Consider the following 21634-nt stretch of genomic DNA (forward strand, 5'->3'; position numbering starts at 1 on the left):
TTCCTGTATCTGCCTGCGGGGAGGACGGGCTCCGGCTGACAGTGTTCCTGTATCTGTCTGCGGAGAGGATGGGCTCCGGCTGACAGTGTTCCTGTATCTGTCTGCTGAGAGGACGGGCTCCGGCTGACAGCGTTCCTGTATCTGTCTGTGAAGAGGACAGGCTGCGGCTGACAGTGTTCCTGTATCTGTCTGCGGAGAGGACAGGCTCCGGCCGACAGTGTTCCTGTATCTGTCTGCTGAGAGGACGGGCTCCGGCTGACAGTGTTCCTGTATCTGTCTGTGGAGAGGACGGGCTCCGGCTGACAGCGTTCCTGTATCTGTCTGTGAAGAGGACAGGCTGCGGCTGACAGTGTTCCTGTATCTGTCTGTGGAGAGGACGGGCTCCGGCTGACAGCGTTCCTGTATCTGTCTGCGGAGAGGACCGGCTCCGGCTGACAGTGTTCCTGTATCTGTCTGTGGAGAGGACCGGCTCCAGCTGACAGTGTTCCTGTATCTGTCTGTGGAGAGGACGGGCTCCGGCTGACAGTGTTCCTGTATCTGTCTGCGGAGAGGACGGGCTCCGGCTGACAGCGTTCCTGTATCTGTCTGTGAAGAGGACAGGCTGCGGCTGACAGTGTTCCTGTATCTGTCTGTGGAGAGGACGGGCTCCGGCTGACAGCGTTCCTGTATCTGTCTGCGGAGAGGACCGGCTCCGGCTGACAGTGTTCCTGTATCTGTCTGTGGAGAGGACCGGCTCCGGCTGACAGCGTTCCTGTATCTGTCTGTGAAGAGGACGGGCTCCGGCTGACAGTGTTCCTGTATCTGTCTGCTGAGAGGACGGGCTGCGGCTGACAGTGTTCCTGTATCTGTCTGTGAAGAGGACAGGCTGCGGCTGACAGTGTTCCTGTATCTGTCTGCGGAGAGGACAGGCTCCGGCCGACAGTGTTCCTGTATCTGTCTGCTGAGAGGACGGGCTCCGGCTGACAGTGTTCCTGTATCTGTCTGTGGAGAGGACGGGCTCCGGCTGACAGCGTTCCTGTATCTGTCTGTGAAGAGGACAGGCTGCGGCTGACAGTGTTCCTGTATCTGTCTGTGGAGAGGACGGGCTCCGGCTGACAGCGTTCCTGTATCTGTCTGCGGAGAGGACCGGCTCCGGCTGACAGTGTTCCTGTATCTGTCTGTGGAGAGGACCGGCTCCAGCTGACAGTGTTCCTGTATCTGTCTGCGAAGAGGACGGGCTCCGGCTGACAGTGTTCCTGTATCTGTCTGTGGAGAGGACGGGCTCCGGCTGACAGTGTTCCTGTATCTGTCTGCTGAGAGGACGGGCTCCGGCTGACAGTGTTCCTGTATCTGTCTGTGAAGAGGACAGGCTCCGGCTGACAGTGTTCCTGTATCTGTCTGCGGAGAGGACAGGCTCCGGCCGACAGTGTTCCTGTATCTGTCTGTGGAGAGGACCGGCTCCGGCTGACAGTGTTCCTGTATCTGTCTGCGGAGAGGACCGGCTCCGGCTGACAGTGTTCCTGTATCTGCCTGCGGAGAGGACAGGCTCCAGCTGACAGTGTTCCTGTATCTGTCTGCGGAGAGGACAGGCTCCGGCTGACAGTGTTCCTGTATCTGTCTGCGGAGAGGACAGGCTCCGGCTGACAGTGTTCCTGTATCTGTCTGCGGAGAGGACAGGCTCCGGCTGACAGTGTTCCTGTATCTGTCTGCGGAGAGGACCGGCTCCGGCTGACAGTGTTCCTGTATCTGTCTGCGGAGAGGACCGGCTCCGGCTGACAGTGTTCCTGTATCTGTCTGTGAAGAGGACGGGCTCCCACTGACAGTGTTCCTGTATCTGTCTGCAGGGAGGACAGGATCCGGCTGACAGTGTTCCTGTATCTGTCTGCGAGGAGGACGGGCTCCGGCTGACAGTGTTCCTGTATCTGCCTGTGGAGAGGACAGGCTCCGGCTGACAGTGTTCCTGTATCTGTCTGTGGGGAGGACGGGCTCCAGCTGACAGTGTTCCTGTATCTGCCTGTGGAGAGGACGGGCTCCAGCTGACAATGTTCCTGTATCTGTCTGTGGGGAGGACGGGCTCCGGCTGACAGTGTTCCTGTATCTGTCTGCGGGGAGGACAGGCTCCGGCCGAGGACGGGCTCCGGCTGACAGTGTTCCTGTATCTGTCTGCAGGGAGGACGGGCTCCGGCTGACAGTGTTCCTGTATCTGTCTGTGGAGAGGACGGGCTCCGGCTGACAGTGTTCCTGTATCTGTCTGGGGAGAGGACAGGCTTCGGCTGACAGTGTTCCTGTATCTGTCTGGGGAGAGGACGGGCTCCAGTTGACAATGTTCCTGTATCTGTCTTCGGAGAGGACAGGCTCCGGCTGACAGTGTTCCTGTATCTGTCTGCGGAGAGGACGGGCTCCGGCTGACAGTGTTCCTGTATCTGTCTGTGAAGAGGACGGGCTCCGGCTGACAGTGTTCCTGTATCTGTCTGCAGGGAGGACGGGCTCCGGCTGACAGTGTTCCTGTATCTGTCTGCGGGGAGGACAGGATCCGGCTGACAGTGTTCCTGTATCTGTCTGCAAGGAGGACGGGCTCCGGCTGACAGTGTTCCTGTATCTGCCTGCGGAGAGGACGGGCTCCGGCTGACAGTGTTCCTGTATCTGTCTGCGGGGAGGACAGGATCCGGCTGACAGTGTTCCTGTATCTGTCTGCAAGGAGGACGGGCTCCGGCTGACAGTGTTCCTGTATCTGCCTGCGGAGAGGACGGGCTCCAGCTGACAATGTTCCTGTATCTGTCTGCGGAGAGGACAGGCTCTGGCTGACAGTGTTCCTGTATCTGTCTGTGGGGAGGTCGGGCTCCGACTGATAGTGTTCCTGTATCTGTCTGTGGGGAGGACGGGATCCGGATGACAGTGTTCCTGTATCTGTCTGCTGAGAGGACGGGCTCCGGCTGACAGTGTTCCTGTATCTGTCTGAGGAGAGGACCGGCTCCGGCTGACAGTGTTCCTGTATCTGCCTGTGGAGAGGACGGGCTCCAGCTGACAATGTTCCTGTATCTGTCTGTGGGGAGGACGGGCTCCGACTGATAGTGTTCCTGTATCTGTCTGCGGGGAGGACAGGCTCTGGCCGAGGACGGGCTCCGGCTGACAGTGTTCCTGTATCTGTCTGCAGGGAGGACGGGCTCCGGCTGACAGTGTTCCTGTATCTGTCTGAGGAGAGGACAGGTGCGGCGCGGGGTGGCGGCCCGAGGCCCCTGCAGATGAAAGGCGGAAACCCCGCGTCGGCGTCCCGATGAGCCCGCGCTCGCTGCCTGGCCAGCGTGTTTCAATCTGCCCGGCCCATGCGGGGAAGGGGGCAGTCTGGCCTGGACAGGGATTTAGACTTTTGTTGTGTGCAAGGGAGGGGGATGGAGGAAAGAAGCAGATTTAAATCCGTCCATAATGCTCTCCCACTTGGTGAACTGTTAGATAAGCAGCGGGCACGGCTGCGGGGACCCGCCACCTGCCACCTGCGCGTCCTCCCTCTGCCCGCGGCCTGCGAGGGGACCCCACCCTCCCAGACAGTCACACCAGCGGAGATGGCCGCGACCAGTCACTTCGGCTCACTCGCCCTTTTGGCCAGAATCTTCTGTGCTTGTGGATTAGCAGAGTGGGCCCAGAGCAAATCCTCTAGGAATGTCTAGGCTACGTGGTCGCCTAGATGCTGGTCAGACTACCGCCCGCCAGTTCAAAGTCGTATAAAATACTACCTAACATGATCTCAAGGTTCCTGTGGCGGATACGGAGTTAAATACGTGATTTATTTATTGGAGACCCTGCATTAAAACAGGATGTTTTCATTTCTCTCTTCCTGATAGAGAGAAGGAGCCCGCAGATATTGAAATTATACATAGTTGCTACAGAGCTTCTTTTAACTCTGTAAGTCAATAAATCATCTGCCACATTTTATTACATAATTGTATGTTCAGGTGGGTAGAGTTTGGATGCTATTTTTTTAAAATTCCACAAGCCATATAGATGGAAACACTGTACTCTGATAACATTTATTCTGGCTTCGATCACATCGTCTCTTTCCCTTTTCGGTGCATACACTTGGGTGTTGTTAGCACTAAGCTGTTGGAATACAGGCACGGGTTCAGGGGAGTCTGACTCCTCCCAGAGTCCCTCTCCCAGGGCGTGGGTGGGAGAAGGGTGCCTGTAAGGTGGCTGCCGGCCACATCTCGGTGGCAGCCTGGGTGAGTCCGGGCCATCTTGCTCTGCTGGCGTGGCACGGTGCTTCTCCAAACACAATTACCAAGACAGTCCTCGGTGACCTCTCACTGCTGAAACAGCATTCAGATGCAGATTGGCCTCAATCCCATCCGCCCACTCAGCCATGTGTGTGAGTGTGCGTGTATGTGTGAGTGTGTGTGTATGCGCGTGTGCACACATATCACATTTGTAGCTGCACTTATATAAGTTCTTCCCAAGGCATTTAAACCCCAAACCTAAACGCCCAAATGAGGAGACATGCTCATTTTCCCAGGCAACTTTGTCAATTGCTCTTGTGCTCTTCTTATAAATATTTCATAGCAAACATTTAACACGATTCTTTCCCCAATCGGATCAGCTTTGAAATGCTCCTCAAAGTGAATTCTCCCCTAACAATAGCCTGATGCTTTTCTCCCTCTCTCTCTCTCTTAAGCTCAGGGTCTGCTGCCATAGCAGCACGAATAGTTCTTATTTAGTGGAAAAGAAAAGATACGTTCCATTAATTCAGTCGCCGGCGATGGTGGGGCGGTGAAGGCACGGCACATGCGCACCTTGCCTGGGCTTCCACTCCGGGGCACAGCCGGCCTCCACCGCCCCTCGCACAGAGCGCCTAAGATGGTCACCCGCCACACCACGACTGTGATGGGAAGTGACAAGTTTATGTAAATGATCCAGATACGGATTTTGCTCTTGTAAAACAGAGCAGTTACTTTGGGCTTTCTAATTATTTCATGCCTTGTGGTTCTCTGATGGGGCAGGGAGAACTACACTTGAAAAGTGCCCTGTGATTGACAGACCTCTGTCCCCCTGGAGCTCATTAGGGCTTGGGCTTTGGGAGATGGGAAATAACCCTACCAGGCACCAAAAAATAAAAAAAAGAAAAGAAAAGAATTCTCCCCAGCACCAGTGATTCTGTAGATTCATTTGTTCAGATTTAGGTTTTGTTGGGGAGACAGTGTTTATCAGGGAAGTGGATTACTGCCTTCCTTCTGTATGCTTCAGTGTTTTTGATTTTTAGAGCCTGCATTTACAGCTGCACCGCCTGTGGGATATAGAACTTGTAGAGTATGAAATGCCAGAATTTTCACAATGAACTGTTCTCAAGAAGGACTTGGGAAAGGGAAGGAGGGAGGAGGAGAGACACACGATAGAGAGCAGCTCCGGACTAGCTGGCCCCTACGCGGGTGATCACTTTGCAGACACAGCAAGCCCTGCTCCCAAGCCAGGACAGCAGAGACATCAATGAAGGGAGCAAATAAAGTGAAATGATTAAGTCTGACTGTCCTCTCAGTTGCAATACACCCTGGTGACAAGGAGAAGAAAGGGCTGGGATGGGGCAAGACTGTGAAAAAAAAGTCCATAAAGCTGGAAAGACGCTCAATTTCATTTATCTTAGTCTTCCCATTTTCTGGATTGGAAAATCAAGAGGCAGGGCAGTCTCGCCACCTGCCAGCAGCACAGCCGGTGCCGACTGCAGCTTCCTACCCCAGACCCTTTTCTCTGGGGCAGAAGCAGGACGGGGGTAGGATCTGGGGAGACCAGGTGACATGGTCTCCAGTGGGTGAGGTTCCAAGACGAGAAGCAAAAATCTGTCATTCTAAATGGAGTGGGGTCTGATTTCTATCCCCGATGCCCAGATGTGTAACGACTGGAGCATTCCTCACGTTTCTACAACTGATCTAGCTCTCAAGCCATGTGTCTTTGAGTAGTTAGGAAAACAATGCTTAAACCTCCTAATTAAAGTAAGTTCAGTGTCTCCTGGTATAAAAAACGTTTCATAATGGTTGGATATTTTCTTTTAGAGAAATACCCTGTCACGTTCAGTGGCCATTTGTCTCAACTCAAGACTTCCCCAATCCCCACTCCTACTTCCCCAAGAAGATGTCTAGGTGTGTTTGTGTCTTTGTTGTGACTAGAGGGTCTGAGCGGTTCCAGTTCAGGTGCCCAGACTGCACCCTGATCCCGAGGATGCCTCCGTGGCTACGTCAGGTCAAGTTGGCACACGAGCAGCCAGCCTCCTCCCTGCCCAGCCTCCCTACCCAGCCTCCCTGCCCCTCACCACCACGAATGCAAGTGTGTCCCCCTGAGCCCAAGAAATCATCTTGGAACCCAACAGGGACAGGGCAGAATACTAATTCAAAATGAGATTATGTTAAACTATAAGCTACTGAGATTTTTTTTTAACATTTTGCAAATTTTAGTACCACCACACGCCCTTGCATTGTCCTTCCCTGCGGCTGTCATTGACAATGACAGGTTCATAAGGAAGTATGAGTCCGTTATTAAAAATAGTCACCATTAATTGCACATCTGAGGCCAACAGTGCAAGTGCTTACCCCTGCTACACACAGGAAAAGCAGGCACCACCAGGAACTGGAGATGAGCAGTGGGTGGGATGAGACAGCAAGTGACCAAACCAGGCACAGCAGATGGAAGGAGGAACAGAAGTGCTACAATTACTTTGAATAAACCAGAAAGATTCAAAATAGACTAATAAATTTTTCAAAACTCAGGTTATAAAAGGATGTGTCTAGAGGACCCCTTCTGGAGAAGCAGAAGGAACAGATTTCCCACACGCCTCCTATCCCACATGTGGGATAGCCTCCTCTGTCATCAGCACCCCTCAGCAGAGCGGTGCGTTTCTTGCAACCGACAAGCCCACAGTGACATGTCATTATCCCATTTGCTTTTCCTCTTGTATATCTACATTTTCTATTCTTTCTTACTTTACTTCTATTAAAAGCTTACTTTAAATTTTTCTGATGACAAAATTGGACATTCTATAAGTAATTAGAAATAAAGTATTTTGAATTTCCCTTATTATTTTAAGCTATTTAGTTAAAAAGGTTTAAGTTGTGACTTTTATTGATTTAAGAATATAAAAGTACAAAATGAGCTAAGGAAATTCATCTATTGGATTTTATAATTAGTAAAAATATTCACACTGCCTAGTTATTCTAAAATTAAAAGTTCTGTTACTACCATATTGTGATTTTCATCTGGACACCAAAAAATTCTTAATGAGAAATTATGATAAGTCTTATTTGACTGATGAGCAAAATAAAATATGGAGAGGTTAAAGGATCCAGCCAAAACTACACAAATTACTGGAAGAAAAGGCTTCTCAGCTTTTGATTTGGAATTCTATTTTCTAATTATTAGCTATCCTTTCTCCAAGTAAAGTTTAGGTCAAGGGCATTCAATACCCAACTCACCCGTTCTGAAAGGGCCCTCTTAATGACCAGTGCTCATTAATTTTATGTGTCATTATTAGAGCAAGGAGGTGGGGAGGGTGGTGGGAGATGTAAAGGGAACAGGAAGTAATAAATTAATTTCTAACCAAGGTCAGCTGTTCCTCAGAGAGCAAAGCAGTGATGGTGGATGGCTCCAGGGGCTTATATTGGCAAGGAAGTTATTTTGACAAAGTTCTTAGGAAGTGGACAGAAAAGTCTGTCAATGACACAAAATACCCGCTAAAAACTATGGTAAAAAAAATTGACTTTAAATATTTTTCTGCAAGTCCTTTCCTCCATATGTCTGTTCTTTATAGAATAAGATGAAACTAAAGCAACCCATAGGGCAATGGAATGAGATGGAGCTGGTACAAGGAGAGAGGGAGGGAGGGAGGGAGAGAGAGAGAGAGAGAGAGAGAGAGAGAGATATGGAGGGAGGGAGAGAGAGATCCCCAAACCTTTCAGTTTGCCAGGCAGTTGGACAAGTATTTCAATTTCTGTTGTCTTGTTCAAAGAGCCTCCAATCTTCCTAAGAGTCACACATGATTACAGTCATTAAAAATAAATAAAACAGACTTGTTTGACACAAGCTAATGATAGTTTGGCGCATGAGCTATGTAGATATTCAAGACAGAAGATTTTCTATGTAGTCCAGATGCTACAAACTCTACAGATTTTGTAGATGAGGACAGAAAACACATTCAAAAACTAAAGTTGACAAGATCAACACAAAACACCTTAAACAAATGACCAAGCTTAATGTCCAACTGACACTAGACCCTCCTGATGTGACACAAAGGGAGACGCTGTCACCTGGGCAGTGTTCTTACCAGGAGTTTCACCTGGATCTGTTAGCAAGGCAGCCCAAAACATGGCCTCCATGCTCACAATGCCATCGTCATGAAACGAAAAAAAACTGTTATTTAATTAAAATATAATAATTAAAATATAATGTGAGGTGTTTTATTTGTTCAAAAAATTATTCTTCTGAAAAGGAGTTTATTCAAATCATTGTGAGTCCTCTGATATTTATCATACTTCATTTTCAACAAAAAATTATTTGGGGGGGAAAAACATACTAGCCTGAACTGGCTTCTACCAATGCCTGCTTTGTGTGTTTTTCATGGTTACCTGGAAGAATAGCTTTAAAAAAATTAAATAAAAAAATTTAAACAGATTTATTTTAATAGTAATCATTCCAAATTAGTTGACCTCATAATTGTAAATGCTAGATTTTATTTCATTTTTATTTTATTAAATTTTTTGATGCATAATAGATGTGCATAGTTTTGGGATACGTGATAATTTAATACATTCATATAATTTGTAAAGATCAAATCAGTATACTTAAGATAGCCATCACCCTAAATATTTGCCTCTTCTTTATGCTAGAGACCATTCTAATTCTCCTTTTCTAGATATTTGGAAATATACAATATATTGTTGCAAATTATAGTCACCCTACTGATCTAATCTAACACTAGGTCTTATTTCTTTTATTAAACTGTATGCTTGGACCCATTAATCAACTTCCCTTCATCCCCACCCCCCACCTTTCTCGGCCTCTGGGAACTACCAGTCTATCTCTCTTCATGAGATCCACGTTTTTAGCTCCCACGTAAGAGTGAGAACATGGGATATTTTTGTTTATTTTAATTGGGGCAAGATATAGAGAGTCACATCCACAGAGAGAGGAATGATGATGAAGATGATAGAGAAGATGATGACAGCAGTTTCACTAAGCTCTGTGTTGCAGGTGCCTTCCTGAGCAGTTTATAGGAATCAGTTCAAGTAATTCCCGTGGCAATCCTTACCGCGGCCCGTGGAAGCCTCTGACGTCACTTCCTAGCGTTCTTCTCATGGGCGATTCCTACACCAGCCTCCTTGGATTTCCTGAACCCGTCCCCAGTGCCCTAGCTCCGCCTGGTCCCTCCGTCTGGTGTGCTCTTTCCCAGATATCTGCGAGGCTCAATCCTTTTCTTCAGGGCTCTCTGCAAATGCCACCACATCAGAGAAAGTGTCCCTTACCACTATGTGTAAGCTGTACATCTTTATAGATTTGTGTTATAAAACAGTGTTGTAAAACATGACACTGTTATAGAAGAGTGGTATAATCATAATATAAAATAGCACCATATATCCCACCTATGGCAGACATGGTGACACGCCGCCCCCCCATCCCCCTTCATAACTGATGCACTTATTTCCCTAGATGCTGGGAGTGGCACCAGTTTATAACCCTAAATTCTCAGTCCTTTCTAAAATTTGCCCTCAGCCAAGGAAAGCTACCTTTCTGGGGAAAGCCCATGTCCAGTGGCTGATCAAAGCAGGGTATAAATGGCCCAACACCTTGTCCCAACTTGGGTCAATTCAGAAAGGCCATCCCAGCTTCAGAGCTCCCCATGGGGCCCTCGGAGGCCTTTTCCTCTCCTCCTGCCTCTCTGCTCCCACCAGGTTTTGAGCCGATATGTCCATCTTGGAATGTTTCCCAGAGAACCCAACCTACACCACCACCTACCACTCTCTGTCTCTCCTACACTGCCTTGCCCTTCTTCAGACACTTAGCACATCTAGACATAGTCCATGTGCATTTGCTGATTATCTAGCCCTCTGTAGGCTCATTCCACAAAGGCAGGGACTTTGGGTCGGTCATTGCTGTAACCCTAGAGTACCTAGAGTAGCCCCTGGTGTGTGGAGGAGCTCCAGGAATATTTGCTAGACGGATGGACGGATAAATTAACAAACACCACTAGGAAGCAGATATTATTGTTGTCCTTGGCATTTTACAGTCAAGGAGACCGAGATTCAGAAAGATTAAGTGATTTGCCCAAGGTCACCCAGCTAATAATCAGTGAGGTGTATAGAAATGGAAGATTTCAGTAGAATTCCGGCAGTAAGACCTGCGATGATTGTGAAGAAGGCTGTAAGCAAGCTGGATAAACACACACTGGTGGGGCAGAGAGTTAAGAGAGAAATGGGACAAATAATTGTTTCTGCATCAAAACTTGGAAAGAAGCATAGCGTGAACTTCCAGTTTTTAGAAAGTCAAGAAAGCAGAAAGAAGCATTTCATCATCCCAGTGAAGGACGAAATACTCTGGACTCCAAGAAAGACGGATGGATGCCTAACCCATCCCTTTATCCAGACCCAAACCACACTAAATTAAGTGTGTTTCTACTAAATTTTCATTTTTTTCCGGAACCATCAGTTACTGGGAACATCAGTTGGCTAAGGTCTAGATCACAATGGACTAGTAAGCATATTTGTTATGTCGCTGCCTGTAGGTTCCCCGGTGGCAGACATGGTGAGAACAAGAAAGGAGAACACCCCGTCACACTCCGTGAAAACTTCAGTGACGCCAGCCACTGACAGATGACAAAGCCATGAAAAATGGTTTCTTAGAGAAGCCTCCGCGTTTCAGTTATAAACTCTATCTTTAGACAACTGAATAGCTGCTTAGAAAAGTTGCTATTTCTTTGACTTTTTTCTCTTGTAAGAAGAAAAATTTTTTTTAATAACCTGAGTCTCTGTGGCAAAGAGAAGCAGCAGTAGAAAGTTACATTGTTTTTTTGGAAGCAAAACAAGGAGCACAGAAGACCTGAGTGAATCTGGTGTCAGGAGTGGGTGACGGGGCATTAAAAGAAAGTTGGGTGTCCTGCAGCCAAGAAGAAGTCTTGACTTTCTTTTTCCTGACAGCAAGTGGTAGTCACTTTGACCTTATGGAGGATATTTCAAAGATCACAAGTAAAAAAATAAAATCTACCATAAAGGTATGTAGGGTCACAGAAGGAAATCAAAGAAGAGCATGTGACTTTCGGTAGCTGCAAAAGAAAAAATAAAGGAAGCCAAGAGATAAAATGAGCTACACCAGAGAGTTAGGGGGAAAATAATGCTTTTACAAGTCTATCAAAGGGAATAAAACCCCCAAGGGAAGTATGCCACTAAATAAAGAAGGCCAAGATGAGATGAAAACCCAAACCGTTAAAATGCTTAGCAGACCTCACTATAAACCGAAAGCTCACAAGCTGGTTAGAAATGTCTCACGCACAGTGTGTTTCCCCTCATTATTCAGATATCTAGGCTGACCTCCAGGGAGTGGAACTCAGAGTGATTACACTTTGCTCACTCCCCACCTCCCCTTTCCCGAGGCTAGGACGGAGCTGAGCCATGGGTAGCTTCAGAGGGTGACTTCAGATTAGGGGCACTGGGTGTGGGGCGGAATCACAGCCAGAGGGCAGCCAGCTTTGCTCCAGTTCCTCCCAGAGGCTGCCTCCCCACCACCCCGCCTCCAGCCGCCTCCCGGCCCTGGCGCCTCCCCGCCACAGCTCTCTCCTGCGGCCTACGTGCCCGCACCTGCTGGGCCTCGAACCTACAAAAGTGGCAGAAGACACCGAGTCCTTGCCTGGCACGGAGTACGTGGAGACAGAAACGCCGCCCGGGCGTCACACAGGCGCGTGACGGCCAGCCGCGGCACACGCTAGCGGAGCGCTGCCGGCTGACCGCCAGGGGCTCGGTCCAGCTGCGGCCGAGGGAGCTCCCGAGGGTCGAGGGGTCGAGGGGTTGGGCCTGAGCTCGGAACTGAGGAGGAGCATCCGCAGCCAGAGGTGGGAAGTGGCGCTTGGGAAGAGCATTCCAGAAGGAGAAAACAGCCTCTGCACAGCCCTGGTCAGGGGGATGTGCCAGAGTGCAGGAAACAAGAAGCAAAGTGGAGCAACACGTGGCCGGAGAGGGAAACTGAGGCCCGACGAGGCAGGCTTTGCAGGCCATTTTCAAGAACCGTGGCTACTCCAACAACAGTCAAGAAGGGTTTTCAGGGGGCAGGAGAGGTGTTTTATATACCAGATCTTTTTGAATAATACATTTTAAGAATAATAATATTCTAAGTGGAACCAGGACCAACTACATAGCCTGCAGCACAAAGCAAAATAAAAATGCAGGGCACTTTGTTTAAAAATTATTAAAGATGTCAAGGCTGCAACAGCAGAGCACCGAACCCAGCACAGCGCCTTCTCAGCCAGTCCTGCACGGAGCAGCCCTGAGTCCGGGGCCCTTTGGTCTTGGGCGACGCAGCTTGAGCCTGGTCAAGGTCTGGGCGACCCCACCCCCAGATCACTTCGTCGGGTTACACTTTGCATGTTAAGGCCACCTATAGAGGCTCTGGTCAGTTGGAAACTCGGTTGAGCTGACTTACGTGTCTAGTAATTCAGACAGTGATCGCTGATATGAAAACAGTTCCAGCAGCGCTAGCTCAGCCTGGCTTCATTAGCACCGTATGTATTGCAATCAAGTCGCGACAAACACACAGGCTCCCACTACTTCATGCGGAGAGAATACGATTCTGTAGATCTTCCTTTTTTAATTGCCCTGCCTTCTCAGCACCTGGACTCTCCTGCCTCCCGCTCTTCTCCCCGCCCTCGTGCCCAGTGCCCACGACTGAGCGCGGCGGCCGTGCCACCCACGGCCCCGGGAAAGCTCTCAGCAGGCCCCATTGGAAGCCCGGCCGGGGAGCCCGCAAGTTTCCCGAAATGCAGACTATCTTCCTAAAGCTGTTGGACCCAGGAGCCCTGTGTGCTTCTGTCTTTCTTCTGTCTATTGCTTTGTCTTATTTCTGCTCCCCTCTTGCACTGAAAAGTGCAATTATTCCACAGCGACTGATTTTCCTGTTAGAGGATGGAAAGGCCGTTATTAATTTGTCCTCACGTTAATACACTTCATTTCCTTTCATCTTTATTACCCATCTCTATATTCCTCAGAGGTCTTGTTTACATAAAACAGGACTCTTGGGTGCAGAGAGCGCTTAATGAGTCTCTGCGTAGCCACTACAGAGCAGCGCGGGACGCTCGCCCTTTGTAATTATGAATCATTTGACAGTATTAAAAAACATCTTCAGCAAATGGTGCCAGGCAGTTTCTTTCTAGATTTTGTTGTTGTTACCATAAAGATCAACCATAAACTAAATTATGAGCTTGGTCTGTGGCATTCTGGAGTTAGGCTCTAACAGTAGGGGCAACGTGTCTTGAACCGTGCTCCGATTCTAGACTTGAACAATGCGACTCTTCTTACCCTCACGGGTTCTCCTTCCTTCGCCCCCCTCCCTCCCTTCCTCCCTCCCCTCCCTCCCTCCCTCCCCTCCCTCCCCCCCTCCAAGTCCCAAGCGGCTGCACACAGCTGCGTTGAGCGGGAGAATGGAGGCTGGGGCGGCTCCCTGCCTGCTCGGGCTCCCCTCCCCAGCGGCTCTCCCGCGTTGCGGCCCAGCGCTTTCCTCCACCCGAGACTGCACTAAGAGCAAAGAGCTGGGAGCACGTGCTTCTGTTTCAGTAACTAGTTATCGAGCACCCACTGTATACCTGGCATTGTTTTAAGTGCTGAAAAACAGGTGGGGCCACTCGTTCTGTCTCCGTGGGATGAGAAAGCCGCGAGGTTCGGGGCATGTGTCACCTGGGCCTTGAAGGCCGCGGAGCTTGCTGGGTCGATGAGGAGGACGGAGGACACTGCAGACGGAAGGCCCGGGGTGATGAGCACATGGGGTCTGAAGGGACGTCGCCAGGGTTTGCAGGAGTGGCTGCAGCCTGGAAGCGCTGGTCCGTGGGGACTCCAGGAAGGTGTGCCCGGGTTGGAGATGACTGGAGGTGGGTGACTGGAGGGCCTTACGCCGGTGTGGTAAGAAGGCGGCCAGCGGCACGGAGGGGATCTCCCTCAGCCACTGAGGCAGGGACACGCACAGGTGAGCGATGTGGGACAATCTAGTCTTTCACAGAGGCGGCTCACATGCACGGCACTGAGGTAGGTGTTAGGGCGGAAGAGGAAAAACGTGGTCCCTGCCCGTCAGGGACTGACATTCCGCCTGGGAACACAGAAGCACCGTAGCCAGCTACAGCTCCAAGGTAACAGGAAATATAGAAGCAAAGCAGGTGGAAGGGAGCAACGCATGGCACGTGGAGAGACTTCAGGAAGGGTTGCCTGGGGGAGGTTGTGTCTCAAGGTACAGGAAGGGGCATAAAGCAGGGCAAGAGAACTCCAGGCAAAAGGAACGGCCCAAGCAGAATGAACAGGAGGAGAGGGGTGAGTTTGCAGAGCGCCGTGAGGCCCACAAAAGGCAGCCGAGGACTTATCCAGTAGAAAATGGAGACTAATAAGAGGCTTCTCGACAGCGACATTTTTTCAAAAGCATAGTCTCGGCAGGTATATTTTATCTTGAGAAAGTGCTTCTTTTGGTTTAGTCATAGACGTTACTGCCAGGAATATCATCTTGAGGATTCTGGGCTCAGTGAGGAAGAAATCGATTCACGTATCCATTTCGGTGTGTGCCTTCTCTGGCCTGAAGAGAACGCCTTCTGTTTGAATAGCAGGCAGCCTCCGGGAAAACAATGGCTTGCCCATCCTTGGGCACATGTCCCTTTTATTCATCTTAATATGACCTCAGGAACAGTGGAGCAGCACTCGTCAGACACTTTTATAAGAAACAGTCCCACTCTAATCAACTCAACCCCAGAACCGAGGTATCATTAGTTAATAATCCTGGCCAAGTCCTTTGAAGTTCAAAAGTACCATCAACACTCTACAAATTGTTATCAGAAGCCAATGAAGGAGAGACATCTCTCCAACGCCCGATGTATAAAAAGGCCAGCTAGGAAGTTTGAGGATTCCCCATGTGGTTTCTCCTTCCTTCTCTTCTCTTTCACTACAACTTCTCAGGACTTCTTGGGAATATCAGAGGTCCCTGGGAACAAGCAGGCTCAACTGGCTCCAGAAAGCACTGGTATTAATATCATTTGCCAAAAAACAAAGAGAAAAGCAGCTCAGATTTGTCACTGGAAGAAGACAACAGAGGGACACAGAGAGCAGTCTTTGCGATAGGGGAATTGGATGATTAAACCGTGGGGTCTAGATGGGGTGTCCTGAGTCTGGGATCCACAGGGTGCCCCTCCCCAAAGCTGCCACAGCCGAAATTCAAGGGGGGTGATTTTTGAGCTTAGAGGGAAAACAATTTCCATCGTTATTTTCAATGACCTGTAATTGATATTTAGCATTTTCTTTAATTGTGAATGTACTCAACACACCACAGTAGTATTAGCAGTACTTGTGATTTTTTCACCAGTTGAAATCATAATTATTTTCACGTCGCATTACAGGAGTTGCAGGGCTCTGGAAGGAATGTTTGCAGTCGTCACTGTTTTAAAATACGGTAGTGATTAGACTCGGCACTAGATCTGACATGTTAATAAAGAAATGTATGTATATTAGTACACAAAAATGTAGGGCTTTAAAAACATATAGACGGTTATTTTAAAGCAGATTTAGGTGCGCAGCGAGAGTGAGTGGCCAGTGCAGAACTCCCCCCACCCACCCCCCGCCCACGCGGTCTCCTCCGCCGCCGCTGTCCTGCGCTAGAGTGGTGCGTCTGCTACAACGCTGAACCCACATTGACATGTCATTGTCACCCAAGTCCACAGTCCACATAAGGGTTCACTCTTGGAGTTGTTCATTTTATGGGTCCTGACATGTGCGATATCTCAGATCCACCATTCTAGAACACAGGGTGGTCTCCCTGCCCTAGAAATCCTGTGTCCACCTGTTCTTTGCTCTTTCCCCCAAATAAATGTGGCTTTAAAAAATTTTCAGAACTACCTTTATAATTTTTTTTTTTTGAGACAGAGTATCACTCTGTTGCTGGGCTAGAGTGCCGTGGCATCAACTTAGCTCACAGCAACCTCAGACTCCTGGGCTCAAGCGATCCTCCTGCCTCAGCCTCCTGAGTAGCTGGGACTACAGGCATGTGCCACCACACCTGGCTAATTTTTTCTTTATATTTTTAGTTGGCCAATTAATTTCTTCTATTTTCAGTAGAGACGGGGTCTCTCTCTTGCTCAGGCTGGTTCTGAACTCCTGACCTTGAGCAATCCTCCCCGCCTTGGCCTCCCAGAGTGCTAGGATTACAGGTATGAACCACTGCGCCTGGCCCTTGTTTTTTTAATCTTATGTATTTTATGTCTTTAAAAATTCTGAGGCTAGGGTGGTGGCTCACGCCTGTCATCCTAACACTCTGAGAGGCTGAGGCGGGTGGATCATTTGAGCTCAGGAGTTCGAGACCAGCCTGAGCAAGAGCGAGACCCCGTCTGGACTGAAAATAGAAAGAAATTACTTGGACAGCTAAAAATATAAAGAAAAAATTAGCTGGGCGTGGTGGTGCATGCCTGTAGTCCCAGCTACTCAGGAGGCTGAGGCAGGAGGATTGCTTGAGCCCAGGTGTTTGAAGTTGCTGAGAGCGAGGCTGACATCACGGCGCTCACTCTAGCCCGGGCAACAGAGTGAGACTCTGTCTCAAAAAATAATAATAATAATTCTGAGAAGGGGCCCATTGTCTTCACGGGACTCCAGAAGAGTGCGAGGCATAAATAAGTGTGAGGAGCCTGAGTTCTCAGGCCCCTAGGGATGGAGCCTCCCTGCTCTGCCCCTCCACCACACAGCATGTCTTCTTCCAGCTCCTCCTTGGGAGACCTCCCATCTCTCCTTTTTCATGGAATGCACTTTAACTTTTTCCCAGTTTCTCTTTCTAAGCTTGCGTACTTAATACTTCATAGGAGATTGAGCAAAGTGTGATTAGCCAAAAGAAGATCCTCCTCCCATCCCCAAGATCCACCCTCCTTAAAGACAGTGGGGATTCTACATAGCAATTTTCTTTTTTCTGTCGTGTATTCAAATTAAAAGCCAGAAATCTATCACGTATCCAGAACAGGAGCCAGACTGTTTTACATTTCACCCATTACATAAAGAATGCAGGAAAATTGCAGCTAAATGGCTGAGATTAGAGTCTGAGCAGCCTGGTTCTAGAACCTGCACTCTCAGCTGCTATACTTTGCCTTCCCAATGTGGTCACACATTTATCTGCCATTGCACTGAAGGCTCCGTAGGGAAGGGTGGGAGTATGTGACTTTGTATTCCCAGTTCCCAGCCTAGTGACTAGTAGATCACTAAAATAATCAAAGTTATAAAGGGATTAGGTTAATAAACACTTATCTCTCTTTTATTCTTGAAGGTGTTCTTTTTTCTAGTCATGGGATGTTGATTATTATATGAGCAGGAAAATTGTTACAGCCACAATGCAGCTGGAGGGGCCCCAGAGGTGGGCTTTAGGGGGTTCCTTTGCATCCAAGATACCCTAACTGGCATCAGCTGGCAAGCCACAAAGTGTCCACTAGCTGGCATTGTCATTCTCCCAAGTTCATCTTTTTCCTCCTTTTAACTTGAGCCAGGACACTGGAAGCTAAAGCGTCAGGCCTATTCCAGGCCCCAAAACAATCTAGATATAATTAAAAAGTCCCAATCAAAAGTCCCAATATTCAGATGACTGACTATTGACTCAATCTACATGTCTAGTCCTTTGCTAACCTGCTTCTAGACACTGGCATCTTTCTTGTTTTTGAGAGTAAACTCTCACATATAACACATTTCTGGTTGGACTCTTGTCTTTTTCTTTATTGGGCCTAAGATACATTCTTGGTAGTTGGCTTCCTATAAAACACAGGAGTGGAAAACACCTGGCTTGCCTACTGCCGCTCTACCCTAGACCGCAGCAGACATCACTAATTGATCGCAGTGTTCTTTCCTGCAGACTCTAGAAGTGGCTTCAGGATCTCTCTCTGGGAAGCCGCTGCACTCAAGGGGAAACCGATTTGCCACAGCTCTGTTCCTGTCAGATCTGTCCCTTGCTTCACTCTGGTTTTCCTCTCCCAAAGGAACCAGAGTTCTATCTATCAGCTCACAGGCCTTGCTGCCCGCAGGTGACCCTTCTGATGCTGCGACTGGCTGTGCTCCTGCAGTCTCTGCGGGAGACAGACCGCCCTCTCCTCCCTGAGCCAGTGATTTCGTGGAGGTCACTCGGGGTTACAGGCAGAGAAGAACATACATCTCACTCAGAATTAAAGGCAAGTTAGAAGTGTGTACAGAGTATAAGAAGAATAAAAAAAGTATTAACTTAGTAAAAGCCAGACAAGGAGTCTGAGGAAGTGCATTAGCAGAGATTGAGGGCCAGCATTCCCAGAAAGGGAATCGGGCAGCAAAGGAGACAAGACTGTGATGCGACGGGTCACGGGAGTGGCTGGATGATGAGCAGGAAAGCATCATATTGATATAAGCCTCGTGTCTCTCCTGCCATTGCCAGGAGGCTCAGGGGCCACCGTCCCACACGGAAGCAGTAGCTGCGTCAGCTCCCATCACTAGACTATTTGCTCTCACTTCCCTTTGAGGCTTTAGGGATTTTTGTTTGTTTGGGGTCAAGTTTGTTTTGTTTGAAAAATATGATTTATATCTAAAATATATGCATATTATATATGTATTAGTTTTTGCACCTTCCATTTACAATAATAATGGATTAGTCCAAGTTGTAAACTCTTTGCAGAAAGCCCATGGGACCTCAGACTTCCACTTGAAAGGAGAAATTTTTAAGAAATCTTCTGTTGATCTTCCTCCCTCGCTATAGCTCAACAAGTCCTTATTGCATATTGAACGTGCCTTCAGCTCTGAATTCATGCTGTGAAGAACGTAAAATTGAACTGGCCACCCATGTTCTTTTTTAGGAGCTTATCACCTTCTTGGAGAGACTGACTGTGCTGAAATATAATAGTTTATAAAAACAGCCGATTCACATGGGTACGTAGCGCGAGTGACAAGTTAACCTCCGTTGTGTTAAGCCGCCGAGGTTCTGTAGTTCCAGCAAACCCTAACCCGGAGGCGTTCACGGTATAAGGCCCAGACCAGCGGCATTAGCATCACCCCCGGGCTGTTAGAAACATAAATCCCAGGTCCCACCCCGGACTTCTGACTCAGAAGCTCCAGGGAGGCACCCAGGAATCTCTGCTTTAACTAACACTCCAGGAGATTCCGACGCACTGAAGTTTAGAAACTCCAGCGATATTGTCCACCACGCCTCACGTTGCCCCTCTTCCTCCAGGACCAGATTCTACAATCCCACATACGCCAACACGCGACAGCAGTGAGAGGAAGAATGGAATTCAAGCTGTAGCCACCTGGCTCAAGTTTTAAACTAACAGTTCCCTTTGCAAGAGTTAAAGACTCGAATATCTAAGCAAGAGGTTTTGCTTAAAATGGAATCAGCTCAAGTGAAGATGGCCCAAGTCAAATTCAAAGAACAAAAATGACCACAGTTATTGACCATTTCCTGTGTGCTGACCCACTCTCATATCCCCTCCAAAAATTAAAAACTATAAAGTTAGCATTTCTGATTTACAGAGGAAAACATGGAACCTGAGAGCATTCAAGGAAACTTTCCAAGACCCCATGGTTTGTCCAGTGGACCTGAGTGCTCATGTGTCTGGCCCAAGAAGCTGCGCCCCTCGCTGATCAACGCCACCAGGCAGATGAGCTCTTCACTGACAGCACCTCCGGCCACCTCATCATCATAGTACCAACCTACCCCTACTTGCTTGGGTGTCACTTCACCATTATGCCTTCAGGTGTTCCTGGTTTTGTTTTTTGCTTGAAAAATGAGACATTCTGCTACTTACCACCCACTTACCCATGTGGTGGAATGAATTAAGGTATGTTAAATACTTTAGAGAACTAAGGAAGCAAAGTGTTACAAATATTATAGTATTATTACAAGTAGCAATAAATCAGGTAAAGAATGTCATGTGCAAGTTGGGACGTAAACTGGGATTAAGCCTCATAAAAATAAAAGAACCCAAGGCATGTGTTTCTTTGAATTCTAACAATAAAATGCTTAACCTAAAATTTAGGTTAACCAGGCACCGAAGTAGTCCGTCCCCTCAGAAAGGCATACTCTGAGAAGGTTGGGGCAGGGTAATAACAATAAGGCATGTTTTTGAAGAGATGTATAATCTGATATGTATCTTTATTTTAGAAAAAATATAGCAAAATTTGACAGTTTACTATGTGCCAGAGGTAGTTTCTAAGCTCTTTACGTTATTTAACTCATTACTCTTTACAACAACCCTAGGAAGTCAGTCCTATCAGCATCCCCCATTTGACAGATGGGGAAACTGAGGGACGGAGGCCACGTGACTGTAAGTGGCAAAGCTAGAATAAGAATGTAGCAGTCTGGCTCCAGAGTCTTAACCCAGCTGTTGCGTGCTTGCACATCTATGTTGATAACTTGTTTAATTTCTTCCTCTCCTTCCATTAGCTTATTCCATTTACCCCTCTCCTCTGTCTTTTCTCCACCATCTCTGCCTCAAACTCTACCCAGAACTCCAGCAGGAGGTCAAAGAATGTCACATTAAGCTACGACAAAACCAAACAAACAGCACCGCTGTGGCACATGAACTTCTAATTCTTCTCACATGAAATCAAGCAGGTTAATTACGCAGCCTCGTGCCAAAGCCCCAGACCAGAAGGAGTGTCCCGCCCGGCCGGCACCTGCTGTGGCGAAAGGAGCGCTGAGTGTATCAGTTCGTGGCTCTCTGTGACAACCGTCCCTCTCGGCCTCACAGCTTCCTTCCTCCCCAGTGCTCACTCCATTTCTCTTATCTAAAAACTCTGCCCTAAATTGATGCCTTCCAGATAACTTTTTCAATGTAATTCCATTTCAAAGTATTTGAGAGTTGGCCAGATTCTTAGAAACCAGCAACCTTGATCCCACACGGCCCTGAGAAGTGAGTGACTCGCTAGGTAACTCAGCAGTTGATGTGCCTTGCAGGTGACTCGGCGCTGTGCGCCCCAGGCCCCCCCCAGCCAACAGGATGTCAGCGCGTGGACCCAGCTTCCCGACAGACCCAGCCTTCCGCCCAGTCTCACCACTTCCTAGATGTGTCATCTTAAGAAATTATTTCATTACTATCAGAAAGATTAAAACATAATGATTTACAAAGGGTATATGATTACATGTTTAGAAAATCCAAAGAAATTCACTAAAAAAGCTATTTACTTTCATAATCTTTTCTCTCCAGATGAGTAATAAGCACACAAAAATTGATCATCTTCCTGCGTACCAATAACCAATTACAATGTTTAATTTCTTTCCAAACAGCTACCCAAAACACAAAATACTTACAGATTTAGCAAAAGAGGTACATTACTTATATGCTAAGAGATAATTTAATTGGCTTGACAGAAGAAATATTTCTTCTCCTAAATGGAAAATTTAGATATATAAATGATATCTGATTTTTTTACCAAAATGATATATATCTCAAATGCAATCCTAATCAAAA

The sequence above is a fragment of the Microcebus murinus genome, chromosome 27 (assembly GCF_040939455.1).
Source record: "Microcebus murinus isolate Inina chromosome 27, M.murinus_Inina_mat1.0, whole genome shotgun sequence".
NCBI lineage: Eukaryota > Metazoa > Chordata > Mammalia > Primates > Cheirogaleidae > Microcebus > Microcebus murinus.